This window comes from Camelus ferus, chromosome 7 (genome assembly GCF_009834535.1).
Source record: "Camelus ferus isolate YT-003-E chromosome 7, BCGSAC_Cfer_1.0, whole genome shotgun sequence".
NCBI lineage: Eukaryota > Metazoa > Chordata > Mammalia > Artiodactyla > Camelidae > Camelus > Camelus ferus.
In genome coordinates, this window is record NC_045702.1 from 35,087,036 (window position 1) to 35,104,404 (window position 17,369).

General features: G+C 35.1%; 1 long non-coding RNA gene across 1 annotated transcript in view; it reads right to left on the minus strand.

The window, feature by feature from the left end:
* The window catches only part of LOC116664884, a 668,708-nt gene that overhangs the window by 11,154 nt on the left and 640,185 nt on the right, over positions 1–17,369 (minus strand). Inside the window, exon 18 of the long non-coding RNA XR_004321387.1 lies at positions 2,544–2,606. This is a non-coding gene — a long non-coding RNA (uncharacterized LOC116664884). The remainder of the gene's footprint in view (positions 1–2,543; positions 2,607–17,369) is intronic.

A 17,369-nucleotide genomic window follows, 5' to 3' on the forward strand; every position in this document is an offset into this window, starting at 1 on the left:
TACACCTTCCCTTGAATAATATTACCTTGATAGAAAAATCATGAATTTTCAGTTACTCTTCTCAGCTCTTTTAGAATATTTCCGTTTTGTTTAAATTCTATCTTCAGTCTAAGTACACTCTTTGTGATGGCTTTCTCTTTTTTTTTTTTTTTTTTCCTTGTTTCTTTTAAGATCTTTGCTTTGTCTTCAGTGTTCTGCAGGATCAGAACACTGTGGTGCTAAGTTCATTTGTTAGAATCAAGCTTGGGATGTTGTATGCTTTTTAAATCTGATGCTTCATTTGCTTTATTTTATAAATGTCTTGTCATCTGCATTGCTCTCTTTAGTTTATGCTGACAATCCCCAAAATATTTCCTCATATTTTGTAATTTTGTATTTTGAATTGATTACTAAAGCTTAGTGGACCTTCATATATCACAGTATCATAATGCAAAAATTGAAGGTAAGATTCTCAAGATAAGATTTTTTTTTTCCTGCCAGGTAGCACAGGAAAGTTGCTGTAAGAGATCCAGTTGTTAGCTTCACTTACCAGCTTGTGGTTTCCATAATAATATAAGTAGTATAAATTTAAACATCTAACTGTATGTGAGGGCAAGCCTGCGGTTATAATTTTTAAGAGACATTATCTTTTCCCAGCCAGAGCTCAGTTTGAGAAAGAAAAAAAAAAAAAAAAAGAAAGAAAACAACACTTATCTTTGTATATCTTTTTTTTCCTACTCTAGCCTCTCATTATTTGACAGCAGTTATTTCAACTGTAAGCAGTTATTTCAGATTCAGTTCTCTAGTTCATGCTGCCCAAGGTTTTTACCGCTGTCCTTGTACTAGTAACTAACACTTAATAATTGAATGTGAATACTGAATCTTCATTATGAGCAAGATTGGAAGATTCATTCAGCATAGTTAACAAAGCATCTTGATTTTAAGAAACTTTTTTTCAATCCCTGGAGTATTCCCTATTCAATACAAGATTAACAATGTATTTAAAAGAACCTTTGTTTTATTTTATCCAGAACTCCTAGGGTTTTTTTTTTTTTTCTGAATATCTAGCATGCCACTGCCAGAAACTAAATTGTTTTTACTTTTTTTTAATGCTTGTGACACAAGAGGATTTCAGATTCTCTTCATGAAAATGAATCAGTTGGATTTCTTAAATTATGGAGACATGGAAATAATCTTAAAATGAACTTTTATATTTATAAAATATTTAAGGCTCTGTGGATTCATGAAACTAATTGTAAAATCAAAATCAAAATACAATATCAAAAAAGTCTAGCTTTTGGGTCATTGGATTCCTAAAAGGAGAGAAAAAAATTTAAAAATATTTTAAAATATTATGAATTAAGCCTTTCAAGTTTGTCATCTCATGGGTCCCTGAGTTATATTTTGTTCAATATTTTTTTCTTTTTTCTACAAATGTATAATTTCTGTTTATGTCTTCAAGTTCTTTGAATCTTTCCTCTGCCATCTCCATTCTGCTATAGTGTCTGTCTAGTGATTTTTCTTAATATTCCAGATGTTTACCTTTTTCATTTCTAGTATTTTTGTAATTTCTAACACTAATATTAATTTTTTATTAATTTCAAAGGAATTTAGCATTACTTCCTGGAACATGGAGTTGCTTTAAAATCTGATAATCCCAACATATAGGTCATGTTGCAGTTTTTATTTGTTGACTTTTTTTTCCTTTAAGAATTGTTCATATTTTCCTGGTCCTCTTGTTGAATACTTTTAGACTGTACCATACCCACTTTGTGTGTTATTTCATGAAACTCTTGAGTCCTGTTAAAATCTTTTGGAGAAAGCACAATTTGTTTTATTGTGTTTTAGCCATCAGTCTAGTTAGTTTCAGACCACAGGTTCTGTTTCAACTTCTTCAAGCTGTATTTCTAATGTAAGTTCAATTTTTAAAGTGTTTGCTCTGCTGCCTTGGGTCTATCTCATACACACACTTCTGAGGGGTCATTGTGAGACTAGGGTTTCAGTGTATATTAGAGTTAAGTTCTCACAGCCTCTGATACTATGCTTTGGGTCTGTTCCATGAATGTGCATTTCAAGGATGAATCTGGAACTTGTGTCACTTCATACACAGAGTCAGGGAACCCTCTTTCCCGGCTATCTTCTCTACAGGATTTCTCATGTACTCAACCGTTTCCAGGGACCCCTTTTACCTATCCACTGAATAGAAAGACAGAGCTCAGAGTTTTAACTACCTGCTCTATTGCTTATTTCTGTGTGAACGATCTTGCTGGGGCAAAACAGTGACAGAAAAAAGAAAAAACTGAGGTCCCTGTCCTGAACACCATACCTTTGGATGTCATGGTACCATTTTCTCAGTTTTTCTGGTCAGAGAGAGGGGAAAGGGGGGTTTCTCTTGAGGTTGTAGGGCCTGCTACCACTACCACTTCGCAGATCCGTGGCTGGGATCTCCTTGAGGCAGGGCCAGAAGAGGAAAACAAGAAAAAGTGCTGATCTTCCCCTCTACCCCTGGTGACAGCTGACAGAAGGTCCTCATCCCCTCTTCTGGCCAGAAAGACAGTGGTTACCTTAGAATTTTTCTTCCCATACTTGCTGTGCAGTTCCATATTTGAGGATACCCTCAGATCAGGCTAGGAAATAAAAGAGGAAAGAAAAGAAAAGGAAAAAAAAAAACCTCAATCAGGTTGCAGTTATTCTTCAAATTGTGGTTCCTCTTGCTAATCTGCCTTCTATTGTTAACTGTTCAGAGTCCTTGAGAAGTAGCTGTTGTATTTTGTTCAGAGTTTTAGCTATAAACAGTGGAAGAACTAGGCTATTGGGTTTATTTTTTTTTTGGCACCAGAAATTCCTTAGCTGGCAGTGTAAATTCCTGCTGCAAAAGCAGATTATCACATGCACTGATTGCCCAAACCTTAAAAACACATTTAATATTAACTTTCGGTGACCAGTGACTACTGATGCAGGCTGGATATGCATCTCCCTTAAAATCAGTTGATTTCTATGTGATACTTCCTTATGCTGGTTTGGATTTACAAACCAATTAGATACCAGAATTTCTGTAATTCTAATGTTCTAATTATTCATCAGAATTTTTTTCCTAAATATAAATTCCTCCTGTTGAATATCTCTGTTATTGGGAAAGAGTCCTTCTCAGCAACTTGTGAACACAGTGGAATTGATTATAAAACACAGACCTCCTTTTAAACATTGATGATGATGATTCTTTAGTAACCATTTCCTCTAAACTAAGAGAAACTATTTTAAAAAGCAGAAAGTAGCATTTTCACATTTTGCATTTCTCTCACTCTATTCTGGTGGAATTGAACTAAACCCATTCATTCCAAGTCACTATCATGCCTAGAGTTCAATACGCTCCTGTGTAGCTTGATGAAGAGGCTGTAAAGCTTTCACCTGTTCCTTTTATTTTCAGCAACTTAAAAAAAAGCTAGTGGTATCTGCTTTGTGTTGTTTTCCTTGATTTTTTTTAATGTTCACCAAGGAGATTGTCTCTTTACATCTTTCTAAGAGATTTATAAATGAGCATAGAATAGAAAGGAAATAATTAAAGCTAGCCAGAATACTAAAATCAATGTGTACGATCCTAAGGTTGGAAATCCCTATTCATCATTTGGGCAGCTTTTCTCCAGAGGCCTCCTTGAGAATCCATTGAGTTAAAAGTGACAAAAATAATCAGTTACTCCGATATTAACTTTGTTGCCCCAAGAGATATGGTACCTAGAGAATTAAGCAACCAAATCAATCACTTCCCTTCCCTTCTCTGAAGCAATTATTATTCTACCCTGAATATTTCAGATATGAAATAGAGGGACAAATTCTGATTTTCAAGTTATGCTTTTTCTTAACATCAAAAAATGAGTCATTGGGAAAGGTTAACTCAACCTGGTTTCTATGCATATTTTCACATCTCCCTTGTGCTGCTGTGTACTTATTCAGGGTCAAGAGAAATTAGTCAAAATCGTAATTGTCATCAATCTATATCATACATAGAAATTCACCATTAACTCCCAAAGAAATAATTTTTGGAATTTAAGAATAAATTTGGGGTTTAAGAAATAGACTTCTAAAGTAATCAGGGATTGTAAAACGTATCTTCTACACCTAGGAACTGAGGAGCTCTTTAGGGAGATCCTCTTAGGCTAAAAGTGTAAATAGCAAATAACAAAATAGGAAACTGTTTGAAAGTGGCTCTGCCTTTTTTTGCATTTCCACCACTAGTGTGTGAGAGCAGCAATTGTTTTGGGTCTTTGCCAGGAATTGGTGTTACAAGAATTTTAGCTATTTTTAATTTCAATTTTAATTTTTCCATTCTAGTATGTAGTGGTATCTTATTATGGTTCTGATTTGAATTTTCATAATGGTTAATGATATTGAATGTATTTTCATGTGCTTATTTTTGATCCACATATTCTCTTTTTTAAAATATCTGTTCAAATACTTTGCCTAATTTTTAACTGGACTGTTAGCTTTCTCATTCCAATTGGACCATTCAGTTTTGAGAGTTTTTAAACATATGTATATATATTCTGGATACAAGTCCTTTGTAAGACATGTAGATTGTATATGTATTGTCAAAAGCCTGTCTTTTCACTCCCTGTCTATCAGAGTCTGTATGTTGATTAGGGCCAAGACCCTTCTAAAATATTAAAAGTTTTGTTTTAAATATTCTGACTATTCTTGACTTGTAACTGAGATAGACAGCCTTTAAAAATTTATTATTTCCTGTGGAATATATCTATTAACAAAGGAGGCTATGTTATACATGCTTGGTTTTTAGGGAGTTTTTTTTTTTTAATCTGTTAGTGTATGTTTGTAATAGGAAACTGTTTAAATATTTTTGGAAAAACATGATCACTTTAAATCACAAAATTATGTGGTCACATAAAGCTGATATTCACCTACTAATCCTATGATGATTAACTAGTATCTCACTGTCTTGATCCTGGAACCCCAGCATTACAGTAGTGGTTTGATGTGTTTGTGAGTCTGTGTGGCAGTCATTTACTACTGAGTGCTCGTCGGTGTGCTTTCCAACCTATCTCAGCCCCATTTGAAGTAAGGCAGAGCACTGTCACCGGTTCTGGTCAGTGTCCCAGAGGGAGTGAAGTGTATCACTTCCAGGTTGAAGCTTTAAGAGGAGGTTACATATTCCAGATGGTACAACTGTGAAAATGTGACTGCTTTGTCATCTGTGATCCTTGAGGGACTTTATGGAGCAGAGGTCTTCACTAATTTTAATTATGCATGTAACCTAAGTGAGAACTAAGCTTCTATTTATTTGTTAATTCACTGAAGTCTTGGGAATATTTTCTCATTACAGCCTGAGATAATCTAATAGAACCAAGAAAGTCTGAAAAAATTAGTATCCATTGCTTTAGTATTCCCCAATAGTCATGTTTGTCACAAACCAAGTGATTCTACTTGAATCATTTCTAAAAGGATGCACAGATGTAAATCTCCCATGTCATCATGTATGTGTCACACACCCACACGTACACACCTTCAGAAATGCATAGTGGAGTTTTAGCAGTGTGGTTAGTCTTGAGCAGTAGGGTAGGGTAGAATAAGTGGAAGGGATAGAACCAGGGTATTTTCCCTTTTTTATAATTCAATCTTTTCTATATAATTTTTCACTTTTAAAGCCAGGACCATGTATGACTTTATGATAAACAACAAATTAAAAATAAGTAAGAAAGTATATTCCTTAAAGTTTGTGTATCATTAGCTCAAACTTTCTGTCTTTTTTTGCTTCAAAGAATTACTTGATTTCTTTTCATCTGCCTGGCAGTAAAATATGTTTCTGTTTTTAAGCCAAAAATTAAAGACAGTACTCTTTGACCCAATCTCCTTTTCAGCAATCTCTTCTTTCTTTTGTATGTTTAATTTCTCTATCATACTCTATTACTCTTACTCTCAATTTTTCAATCCCTCTACCAGTTACTCCTTTTTTCTCCTTCAACATATTCAAATCCATCTTATTCTCTTGCCACTCCTATCCCCACTGACAACAAAACATAGTGAGCATTCTCATCTCCAATTTTTGTGAAATTTCCACTGCGTAATTTCCAAAAAGGATATATATTTTCTTCTGGCTCAGTTTTATCCCCTGTCCACATTCATTGTTCCTTCTTAGTGAATAATTCTACTTTATGAGTCTTAACTTCAATTTCCCTTGTTTTAAATGAACTCACCTCCTTTCCCACACACTCACTCTTCCTCCCACATTTCTCTTCAAGTTACCACTAATCTTGTCTCTCTGACTTGAATACTCAGGGTTAACCTTACATTTTCCTTCTTTATCAACCTTCACACATCCTTGGATCTCTACTGGGCATTTGTCCTGCTTTGAACACCCTTCCTGTATTTAGGAATTTCTACTCTATGAAACCCACTTCAGGGTAGGAACCAGAAACTTTTATCCCAGACTTTCAAAGGCCTGTGACCCAAACTCTGACCAGTGGACATAGAGACTTTGGTTTCGAAGAGAATAAAATGAAAAAAGGCATGATATAGAGAATTTACTCTGGTAAGGGTAGCAGAGGAATTGAGTTCTCAGAAGCCGTCATGGTAGAGGTTGACTGATGCTTCCGTCCCCATAATTGTCTTAGTGACTGGCGATGTTTCCTTCCAAATATGGCAGCGGGAGCATCCGCATATGTTAAGGGATGCAGCTTCCCTAGGGTTGAACAAGAGTCAAAAGTCCTCGTGGTGCTCTACGAGGCCCTGCACGGCATGGCCACCCTTTATTCCTCCAGTGTCTTAACAGCAGGCCTGTCTTGCTTACTGTCTGTCAACCCCATTGGCTTCCTTGCTGTTCCTTGAACCTGCCAGGCATGTTTTTCATCAGGCCGTTTATAGTTCCCATGGTCTGGAAGGGATCTTCCCAGTTTTCCAAGTCTGATCCTCCCACCTATTCTTCCTAGAGATTCTTTGAGTTACCTATCTTATAATAAGGTTTCTGTTTTGTTTTTCTATCAAGGGTGGAATTGATACTTTCAAAGAAGGTCCTTTGTTAATGCACATCCTTTTAGTAGGCCCAGTAGATATCCACACCAAAGTGTCCCACACTGTACCATGTTGCCTCGTTTCCATTTATCCTCATGTGAGTCTAAATTAGGCCCTTTTACCTCTAGCCTGAACTATAGCAACACTCTAAAACTAATCTTCTTTCTACAGTATTATCCTACCCTAATTTATCCTCTGATTAATCTTCCTAAAACTCTAAATAAAGTGTTTCTAATGCCAAAACAACTTGTCAATAGAATGGATGGGCAGTAGGAAATTAAAGTACCTCTTGGTACTGAACACGTTTAAAAATACTAATTATTTAATTTGTTTATATTTCAACTGGCTGCATCTGAATCAGTTAAAGACAACCAAAAGATATTTAAGTAAATGTCAGAAATGTGTTTTTTTGTGTTGGAAAAATAGTATAATAGTAGAATAATTTCACAAGAACATCCTTAGTTCCCATTTCTAGATGTGCACTTAAAACTTCATTGCTTATTCTTTGTTATGGCTTGTCCCTCCCTCAAAAAAAAAAAAAAAAAAAAGGAAAAAAAAAAGATAATGTTGAATTCCTACCTCTCAGTACCTCAGAGTGTAGAAGTGATTAGTTAAGATGAGATCATACTGGAATAGAGTGGGCCTCTAATCCAGTATGACTGGTGTCCTTATATAAAGACAGGCACACAGAGGGAATGGCATGTGATGACGAAGGCAGAGATCAGAAGCTACAATCCAAGGGATGCCAAAGATTTACCTGGAAACCACCAGAAGCTGGGAAGAGGCAAGGAAGGGTTCCCCTACAAGTTTCAGAGGGAGGACAACTCTGAAGACACCTTGATTTGGGACTTTCAGCCTGCAGGACCATAAGAGTAGAAAATTATGTTGTTTTCAGCTACTCAGTTTGTAGTTCTCTGTTGCAGCAGCCCTAACGAACTAAAACCCTCTTCATGTGGGTGGAAAGGGTTTCTTTGTAGGGTGTTTTTCAAATGATTTGAGTGAAAAAAGTCTAGCCCATTTTATTTGCAGTGCAGTCACATATAGTAAAATATAGTAAACAAGAGCCTAATATTTAAACATTTCTTAGGAAATTGCCTCTACCATTGAATGCAGTTTTGACATTGAAGTTCATAAACAAATCCCACAGAGTGATTCTACACTAGCATGTAGAAGCATACATTACTGATGCCAATTGCCATTTATTTGCTTGTGTTTACAGGAAAAAAATTCTAAAGCAATTTATTTCCAGTGACATTTGTTCACATAAGTTGGCATTAAGAGTAGATTAAATTTCTTTGGACCTGTGAGCAGGAGTTATTAATTCTAGCCTTTCTATTTCTAGATGAACATTATTCTTCTATTAGCAAAAAAAAAAAAAAAAAAAAAAAGACTTCTAGGTGTAAGAAAAACTGATTTCACAGCTCTGTCTGCAGCTTGTGCTAATCTAAGCTGGCTCAGGTAAATATTTAACACCAGGTCGTGTTCTTACTAATACTAATGATAAATTCTTCATCTTGCACTTTAAGCCTATTTCTTGTTCTGTCCTTGATTATAGAGAATATCCAATCATCCCAGAGCAGGCTTTGAACATAGTAGTCAAATAGTAAATATTTAGTAAATTGAAAACAGTACATCTCATATTTGAGTATCATAAATACCTACTTCAGTGTGTCGACATAGTTCCAAATGTTACACATCCTTTTAAAATAAAATACAGCAAAGCAACATTATATAACAAAATAGAGAAATTTGTAACTATAATACTAGTGATTTATATTTTTCCTCTCACTTTTACAAAGAAAATGGTTACTCTTTATGCTGATTATATTCAATTTGGCACCAGAGATCTGCTCTCTACCTTTTTCTTCCCAGCTCTGGGTCCAGGTGGCTGACCGATCCCCCAGTTGCATCACCTGGACCCCTTAGTGACTGGTTTGCCATGTGATTTGGTCAATGGGAAGCATCACAGGACATCAGAGACAAGAGGAACAGGAGATTCCATGCTCTGCTTCCTCCCTGCTTGGTGCCTTCCTTTGGTAGCTGCTGAATTCCTAAATGACTACAAATGTCAAATCCCTATGTCGTGCACCTAGAACTAATATAATGTTAATAAAAAATTGAATGAGACACTATTTCTGGTTCTGGAGTTCAAAATTTATTTGAAGGAGATACTTTATATTCCTACATATTCAGCATTCATTTTTTTAAAAAAAATCTATTTTTCTACCTAATATTTACCTTTGTCTTCTGTGGAAAGGGTCTAGTCGGAGGGTTTCATAGGATAAAAGTCCTTGAACTAATCGTATAATTATTATCTGTATTATTTTGCAAGAACAAATCTTGATTTGATATTTAATTGGCAGATATTTTTAATTGAATTAAATTGAAAATAAAATGCTTCTTCCATCTTCTAATACATCAGGTGTTTCTCCTATCTGAAATATTTTTGCCTTTTAATTCAGAGGGCTTTTGTTTAGATCACATTTTACAAAAGGGTATCACAATAGTTTCTGCTTAACAATGAGACATATTTAAAATAGGTATTACTTAGTTAATCCATCAGGCTGTCAACCAGGACAGTGGTTGCCAAAGATGGGGTAAGCTAGGGAGACGGAAAAGGGTATAAGGGAACTTTCTAGAGTGATAAAGTGTTTTATATTTTAATTGAAACATTAGTTACAAGGTTTATGCATTTGTCAGCAATATACATTTGATATTTGCATACTTCACTATAAGTAATTTCACTGCAATAAAATAACCAAAACAAATCATTTCTTATTTTCTACACATAGGTAAATACCGTGTTTTTAAATAATGAAAATAATACCATCATTATTGCCAATATTGTGGGCACTGGAGGATTTGCTTTACATACAATCTCTAATTTAATTATTCATTATTATACGTTTCTGCATCTTGTTTTTCTTAATAAAATAAGTTAAAAAACAGAATGCCAGTATTTGAATACATATACCAAGTCGGGCATAAGGCAAAAAAATGTGTCTTTAACCAACCACAATTAAGAAAGAATTTCTACCCGTCTGTTTAAGTAGTCAGTGTAAAGTAGCTACCTGGTCTGTCAGACCTTTTAGATTTCTCATTTTGTATATAACAGTTTCATAACCAGCCTGAGTAAGAAAACCAAGGACATTTTGAAGATGAAAACTTTTATTCTGCTTCCATAGACTCTCTTTGCTAATATGCTTGTCTGGCGGGTCACAGTCTATTTTTCTAGTGATGTAAAATGTTTAAAATTTACTGCCTAGTTTTATTTTTTTTTAACTGTGGGATGTTAAATTGTCCTTGTTTATGGATTTTAAATCTAGAATATTCTTTCCCTTATTGAGTTAGCATGCATTTATTGGCTCATCAGATCCAAATATTTTATTTTTAGACCATCATAAGATGAAGATTAAGCCATTCCTTCATTTTAGTCCATTGCCACTTAAGAAGTTAAAAATAAAAAATCAAGCAGCCAAGCAGAACATGCCTCTTAACTATTACAAAAGTCTATGTAATACTTATACAAAAGTGCTTTGTTTTATGAGTACCAACATTTCATAAACATAAAGAAAATATAGTAAAGTAATATAAATAGCATTAAATATGTTATTTCTAGCACTTTACTTTTTAAGGCTCTCAAGAACTTAAAATGCATTCATTTCAGGAAGCAACTTTAGGTAATTAGATATAATTATTTTTAATGTAAGTTCCTTGAAGGCAATAGTTATTTCTCATTCATTTTACTTCTTCCCTCTTCATAATACAGTGTCTTGTAAAGAGTAGGCAATTGTCAGTTAAATGAAATAAAATTAAACATAATTGTTATTGTTGGCACTCTTATTATTTATAAACATTTCACATTTATGGTCACTTATTTTAAAGCAGTTTTGCATTTCGTATCTCATATGATGCATCCATGGATTAATTCATTCAAGAAATAATTATAGAATTTCAATTACACACATAGTTAAAAACAGCTTAGAGTACAGAGACGAAAATGGACACAGATATTATTATAATACTGCACGGTATAGGATGGAGTATATGGCAAGGAGATAAAATCAAGCCTTAGGATAAAGGAAATCTTCCTGAATGAAGAGATACCTAAAGGATGAGTAGGAGTTAGCTTGAGAAACAGGAATAGGAAAGCGGAGGTTCCACAAACAAGAAGTAACATATGCGAGGGCCTTTAACAAGATAAACTATTCTAGGGGCTGCAGTAGGCTTTCTGTACTTCAATGCCTTTTTTGTAAAATGGAAACAATAGCAGTACTTTCTAAATACAGTAGAAGTAAAGATTAAAAGAGTTTATATATGGAACATGGCTTCATTTAAGTGTTTGCTAAAAATCAATCAATAAACCAATCGATCAATGTATGCTTGGATTTTAGGATATGAGAGGAGATAGTTACAAGATAATCAGTTGCCAGATAATAACAGAGTAATCCAGTAGAGCTATTGTTGGTTAGAACTATGAGCGAGGAAATGGGATAGAAAGACATCGATACATTTGATAGGTATTCAGGAGATACAGGTGATGGAATTTGTTAATAGAATGCTTACATAGAGGGAGGGTTAGGGAGAAGCGAGAATGACTTGCAAATTTTGACTGAGGTAACACAAAAGAAAATGGTAATCACAAAGCCATTCATGACCATTTCCTATTCACCTCTCCAGATTTTTTTGTATGCTAGTCTTTCTCTGGCTTCTGTCATATCAACTGCAATGGCCAACTACAATATCAATTCCTGGAGAAGCTCGTGTTTTTTTTCTCCCTCCTTTGAGCTTTTACATATGTGATTTCCCATCCTTATAGACTCTTTTGTTCTTTATTTTTTTATCTAATTTCAGTTTACCTTTCACATCTCAACCTATTTATTTCTTCCTCAAAGAGATCTGCCAAATTCATCTTTCTTTCAGTTACAGTCTCTTTTACAGGACATTGGATAACTACAATTATTTATATAGTGTTTATTATACTGAGAGTTGCGGTCCCTTCTAGATTGAAAATTACATAAGGGCAGGGAACATGTTGTTGAAATACAGCCATCACTGTTATCATTGGTGTCTAGCACAGTGCCTTGTAATAACATGTGCTAATAAATATGTTTACTGGCTGATTACTTGTGATAGAGAATATGGCAAGAGGAGCGTGTGCATGGAGACTGAAAAATTCAGATTTAGATCTACACATATTTAGAAGCCCTTGTGAAAGCCAGTGGAAATAATTGGTAGAAAATAATGTATTCAAGTCCAGAGCTCTGCATAAAGATGGGGTATATGATTAACATAGGCAATCCTCACTTTGTATGATATTGTGTTAACTAAAATTTATGCATCTAGGAAACATGTCCTTGTTTTGCATGGTTCCATGGTAACTATGCAAAGTGCAGACATGGTTCTAATACGTACATGTTTCAGTTAATATGGTACCATGAAAAGCAAAGAGTACCTGTAATTTATTTTGTAGTAAAAGGCATGGGTATGGATATTATTGTCTGAGGGTAATGTGCAAAGTGAAATCTAACTACCTACCTATTTATCTATCTATCACTTATTCAATAAAAAGATCAAAGAAGAAGGAGATACTTCAGAGAGAACTGGAAGGATAGAAGGATCAGGATTCTGTTTTCATGAAAGTCATGGAAAAAAAGGTTTATTAGGTAACCTCAGTTTGGAAAGAAACTGGATATAAATGAGGGAAAGTTTGATTTCAGTGTGTGGCGGGGGAGTAAATTGAAAGAGAGAAAATAAGGAGTGACTAAATAACTCAAGAAGCTAGGTTATTAGGACAAAGAGAAGAGAGGGTGATCTCGCAAAGACAAAATTTTCGTAAGGATGTTTTGTCTGTTGCTTTGTTTATGTTCAAGATTGATGAAATTTGAAAGAACTTAGATGAGAATTCACTTCCCTAGGACAAAAGGAGATAGTAAAATTAAGAGGCTTCTCCTAAGAAGAAATGAGTTTTCAAGCCATGGAAAGACATGAAAGAAACTTAAATGCATATTATTAGGTGAAAGAAGTCAATCTAGAAAGGCTGCCTACTGTAAGATTTCCAACTATATGGCATTCTGCAAAAGGCAAAATAATAGAGACAGTAAAGAGATTGGTCATTGCCAGGGGCTGGGGGAAGGGAGGCATGAACAAGCACAGTACAGAGGATTTTTAGGCCAGTGGAAATATTCTATATAATATTATAATAGCAGATACATGTGCAAATTCTTCAGTAGTTGAATATAATGTGTGGATTACCAAGAGAGGAATACGGTTTGACAGTATGCAATATTTCCAATACTTACTTTCCCATGTAATAGTTTTCCTCAAGGAACATCTCAGGGGATAAGGTCTCTGAGGAATATATTGTGAAAAATGTTGCCAGCATATTCATTTTTTCCTTTCTTTGATAGAAAACTCTTCCGTGCTTCCTGTTCAAATAAAGCTAAATTGGACCTAGTAGGAACATGAAACTGTACATGCCTTTAGAGTCAGCATAATCATAAATTTTGGGCAGTGTACAGAGAACTAGCAGCAGCAGAAATTCAGGCCCTAAGGGATCCTTTCCAGTATTCTAGCCAAGTCCTGTTCCTCCCATCACTGGTCTGTAGAGTCCTCCCTTGTTGTTCTATTGCTGTCTCTTAATCCCTTTCTTCGGACTCCATTGAAAAATTGTCACCTCTTTTCCATTCCAGTTTCATTTCCCACAATTCTTTCTATGTCCCTTACATTCTAAAAGCACTGGTGATGGTAGTGATAGAGGTAGAAGTAGCAGCTTAAGATCTCTCTAAGGCCACAACAGGCTTTACAAAGTGGCATTTAAACTGAGTCCTTAAGGCAGAAAACTAGAAGGTAGTTCCAAAAACAGAAAGAACAAGCATCAGAAGCAGAAGTCTGAATGCATTCAGACCACAAATATGGTCAGTATGATAGCTTAGAGGACTGGGCTTTCAGAGACAGATGGGGGAAACTGACAAGAGATGAGCTTGGAACTGTATGTGGAGATCAGCTGATGAAGAGCCCTGTACCCCAACTCAAGGCTTTGACATTTATTCTGTGAGCAACTGAGAGCCAGTGGAGAGGAAAGGATCACTGTAGAATTAAGGAAGTGCATAAATACAGGATACCTCGGAGATGTTGCAGGTTCAGTTCCAGACCACCACAGTAAAGCAAACGTTGGAATAAAGTCAGTCACATACATTTTTTGGTTTCCCAGTGCATGTAAAAGTTATGTTTACACTATTCTGTAGTCCATTAAGTGTGCAATAGCATTATGTCTAAGAAACCAGTATACCTACCTTAATCAAAACTACTTTATTATTAAAAAATGCTAGCCATAATCTGAGCCTACAGGGAATAGCCGTAGTAGCACAAAAGATCACCGATCACAGATCACCATAACGAGTAAAATAATAATCAAAAAGTTTGACATCGTTTAAGAATTACCAAAACGTGACACAGAGACACAAAATGAGCAAATGCTGTTGGAAAAATGGTGCAGATAGACTTGCTTGACACAAGCCTTCAATTTGTAAAGAATGCAGTATCTGCAAAGTGCAATAAAGTGAAGCACAAAAAATGCCTGCCTTTTAAAGAATTATATATAAATGGGTCTGTATAGTGGTGACAGTAAAATTAGAATATTCCTATTTCTTTGACATCTTCAACTTGATGATTTCGTGAATTAGCCAAAAGTTTTATTGAAATATTTCCCAGAACTCTTTCTTTAGCAGCCATGTAGTTGTTTTGTTTATATCATCTGGCCACATCAACTTGATTTACATGTACTCCTTATAGAGTATATTCCCAAATCTTCCTCATTATACTGGAAAACTGTATCTTTGTTTCTTTGCCACTAAGGTAAACACAATGTCATGATCTTTTAAGAACTCAAGCTCAAATAGTTTTCAGGAGGGTATGCATTACTTTACACACGTCTAGGTCTTATGAAATGAGGAGCCCTATGATTCTAAAATCTAAATATTCTTGAAGAAGTGCAGTGATATTTCCCAATTTCATATCAAATAATTGACTTTTCTGAAATTGTCTACTATGTTTTAGTAATCTGCTTCAGTCATCTTGCTATTATTATCTAAAAACCTACTTAAACTCTAGCTGAGATAATGTGAGATAATTTCTAGCCTTTTGGCTTGAGTTTTCTGCAAAACTTGCTGCATGTTAAATGCTGCTAATTGAAAGCAGCATGCACATTTACATTTGAGTTATTTATTTTTTAATGTCATTGCTCACTGGAGAATATCCCAGTTGGTTATCATTCACAAACCCATACCCAAAGTCAGGATAAAATGGTTTGTGAATCATTTTCTTTCTGTGTGACATCCTTCAGGTCAATGGAGTGTTTAAAATATCAAACTGCATATATCCTTGGGAGTGTTCACAATATGCAGAGAACTGATTTCAATTCAGTGAAACTTAAGCTTATTTTTTTGCTAAAGAAGAGTAAGGACCTCTGAGAATCCAATCCTCCATAAAATCAATGATGTTTGGCAAAAATGGTCCAAGTCAACGTTTTCAAAACTCTAGATATTGACTAAAAAATTACAACAATTTGAGGAGTGTTTAGTCAAGAAAAACAGCTGAATCTTGGTATGAGGAATAAGCATGTGGCATTTCAGTTTGCTGTTGTTGGACTCTGGGTTTCTGAATCAAGATTCCAGTGATAAGGGCTCAGGGCAGGGGGTTGCTGTACCGGGTCGTTCTTCTCTTTCTGTCTTTCTTATCTCTCTTCCATAAAGTAAAGCCAGGCATGCCTGTAACAGGAGTTTGTCATACACCTCCCCAGTCATTCCCTCCGAAAATGTCTTTTACATCTTATTATGTCTTATTATCAGAAAGTTCCACTCATTTCCTAGCACTTGGGTGTAATTTTGTCTGTCTCAATTTGTGACCTTTTAAAATCTTGTTCTGTAACTTATTTTAGTGAGAATCTGGACAGTCTCCTTAAATGATGCCATTTTGATCTCATAGACTTTCCTGAGTTATATTAAAAAATGTGTAGTGTGCAGTGAAGGGCATTCTAAGAGAGGTACAAGTAAAAAGTTTTGTAGCATTAGAGACCATGGTATGTCCAGGTAACTCTGTGAAATAGGATTTGACTGATTTTATCATGTTGATGTCAGTAAATAGGAGAAGATGTGACTTGGAGATAGGCAGGCCATCTGCTGATTCTTTACAAATCTGTGAAAGTATATTTTCCCCTTGCAAACAGAACATCAACTAGGTAGAAGTGCCAATCTTGTGCTTTTGGAAAACCACACAGATTATTCCATAATTTCAGACACAATAGTACTAGGGTAGAGCTACCTAGTTAAGCTGGGACTATGTGTTCTGGTTTGGGTAGCTTAGAACTAACATTGTTCTACCTGAATAGTTTCTGAAATGTAGGATCCTCCTAGATTCTACTCATTTGAACTGGTTTGTAAATTTCTCTATCTCAACTAAGTTGCTGAAGGAGCAGTTCATAAAATACTGTATTGCACTCTGAAGTTTGCTTGTTAAGAGCCTAATGCTGAACCGTGGAACTCTGTGAGAAATAGGCATGGCTACAGCCTCACAAGCACTGAGCTATTTCACTTTAGAACACACTAGACAAAGTGCAGAGACTCCTAAGAAGATCACCCATTGCCACTGCCACTTGCTTTCGTCTGATTTCTTGGGGCATGAGAGGAACTGATTTCTCAAATTCTTCATTGGATCGCTACCTATTCTATTACCGTGATACAGTGATTATACTTTCCCCAATTCATTCCTTATCCAAAGCATCATTCTATAACAGTTTCTGAATCCTTACCATGTGTTGGGCATTGTGTATAATGACCCTCAAAGAATAGCTAGTTTGAAAATACAATCCCTCTGCTTAACGGGAACTAAACTTAAGCCAAGTAAGCCTAGTTATTAAATGACTCAGACTCATGCTTCAGTAAATATCAGTGGAATTGGAATGAAAAGAAGCCCTCGCTACAGTAGCATTTTCAAGATCATAGATCTCTCATCAGCCTGTCTAAAGAAACTTGAATAAGTAAATCGTTTGACAGCAAAGACTGTGCCAGCTCTTTTTCTAATTGATGTCTTAAGGAAGCTCTTCCACTCCTAAGTAAACAACACATTAAATAAACAGATCTGATGTATTTTTGTCATCATAAGAGTTGCTTCAGAGGAGGACCATTATATAATAACATATATATTCCCTTAATCTATAGGTTCTTTAAAGACTTTTTTTCAAACATTAATTCATAAATCCTCTAAATATGACCTGAAATATCATAGCCTCAGGATTATCTATCAAATAATTTGTTCAAAAGTTTATATAACAGGGCAAAACTGAAGCTACTGTAAACTTGAATTCACTACAT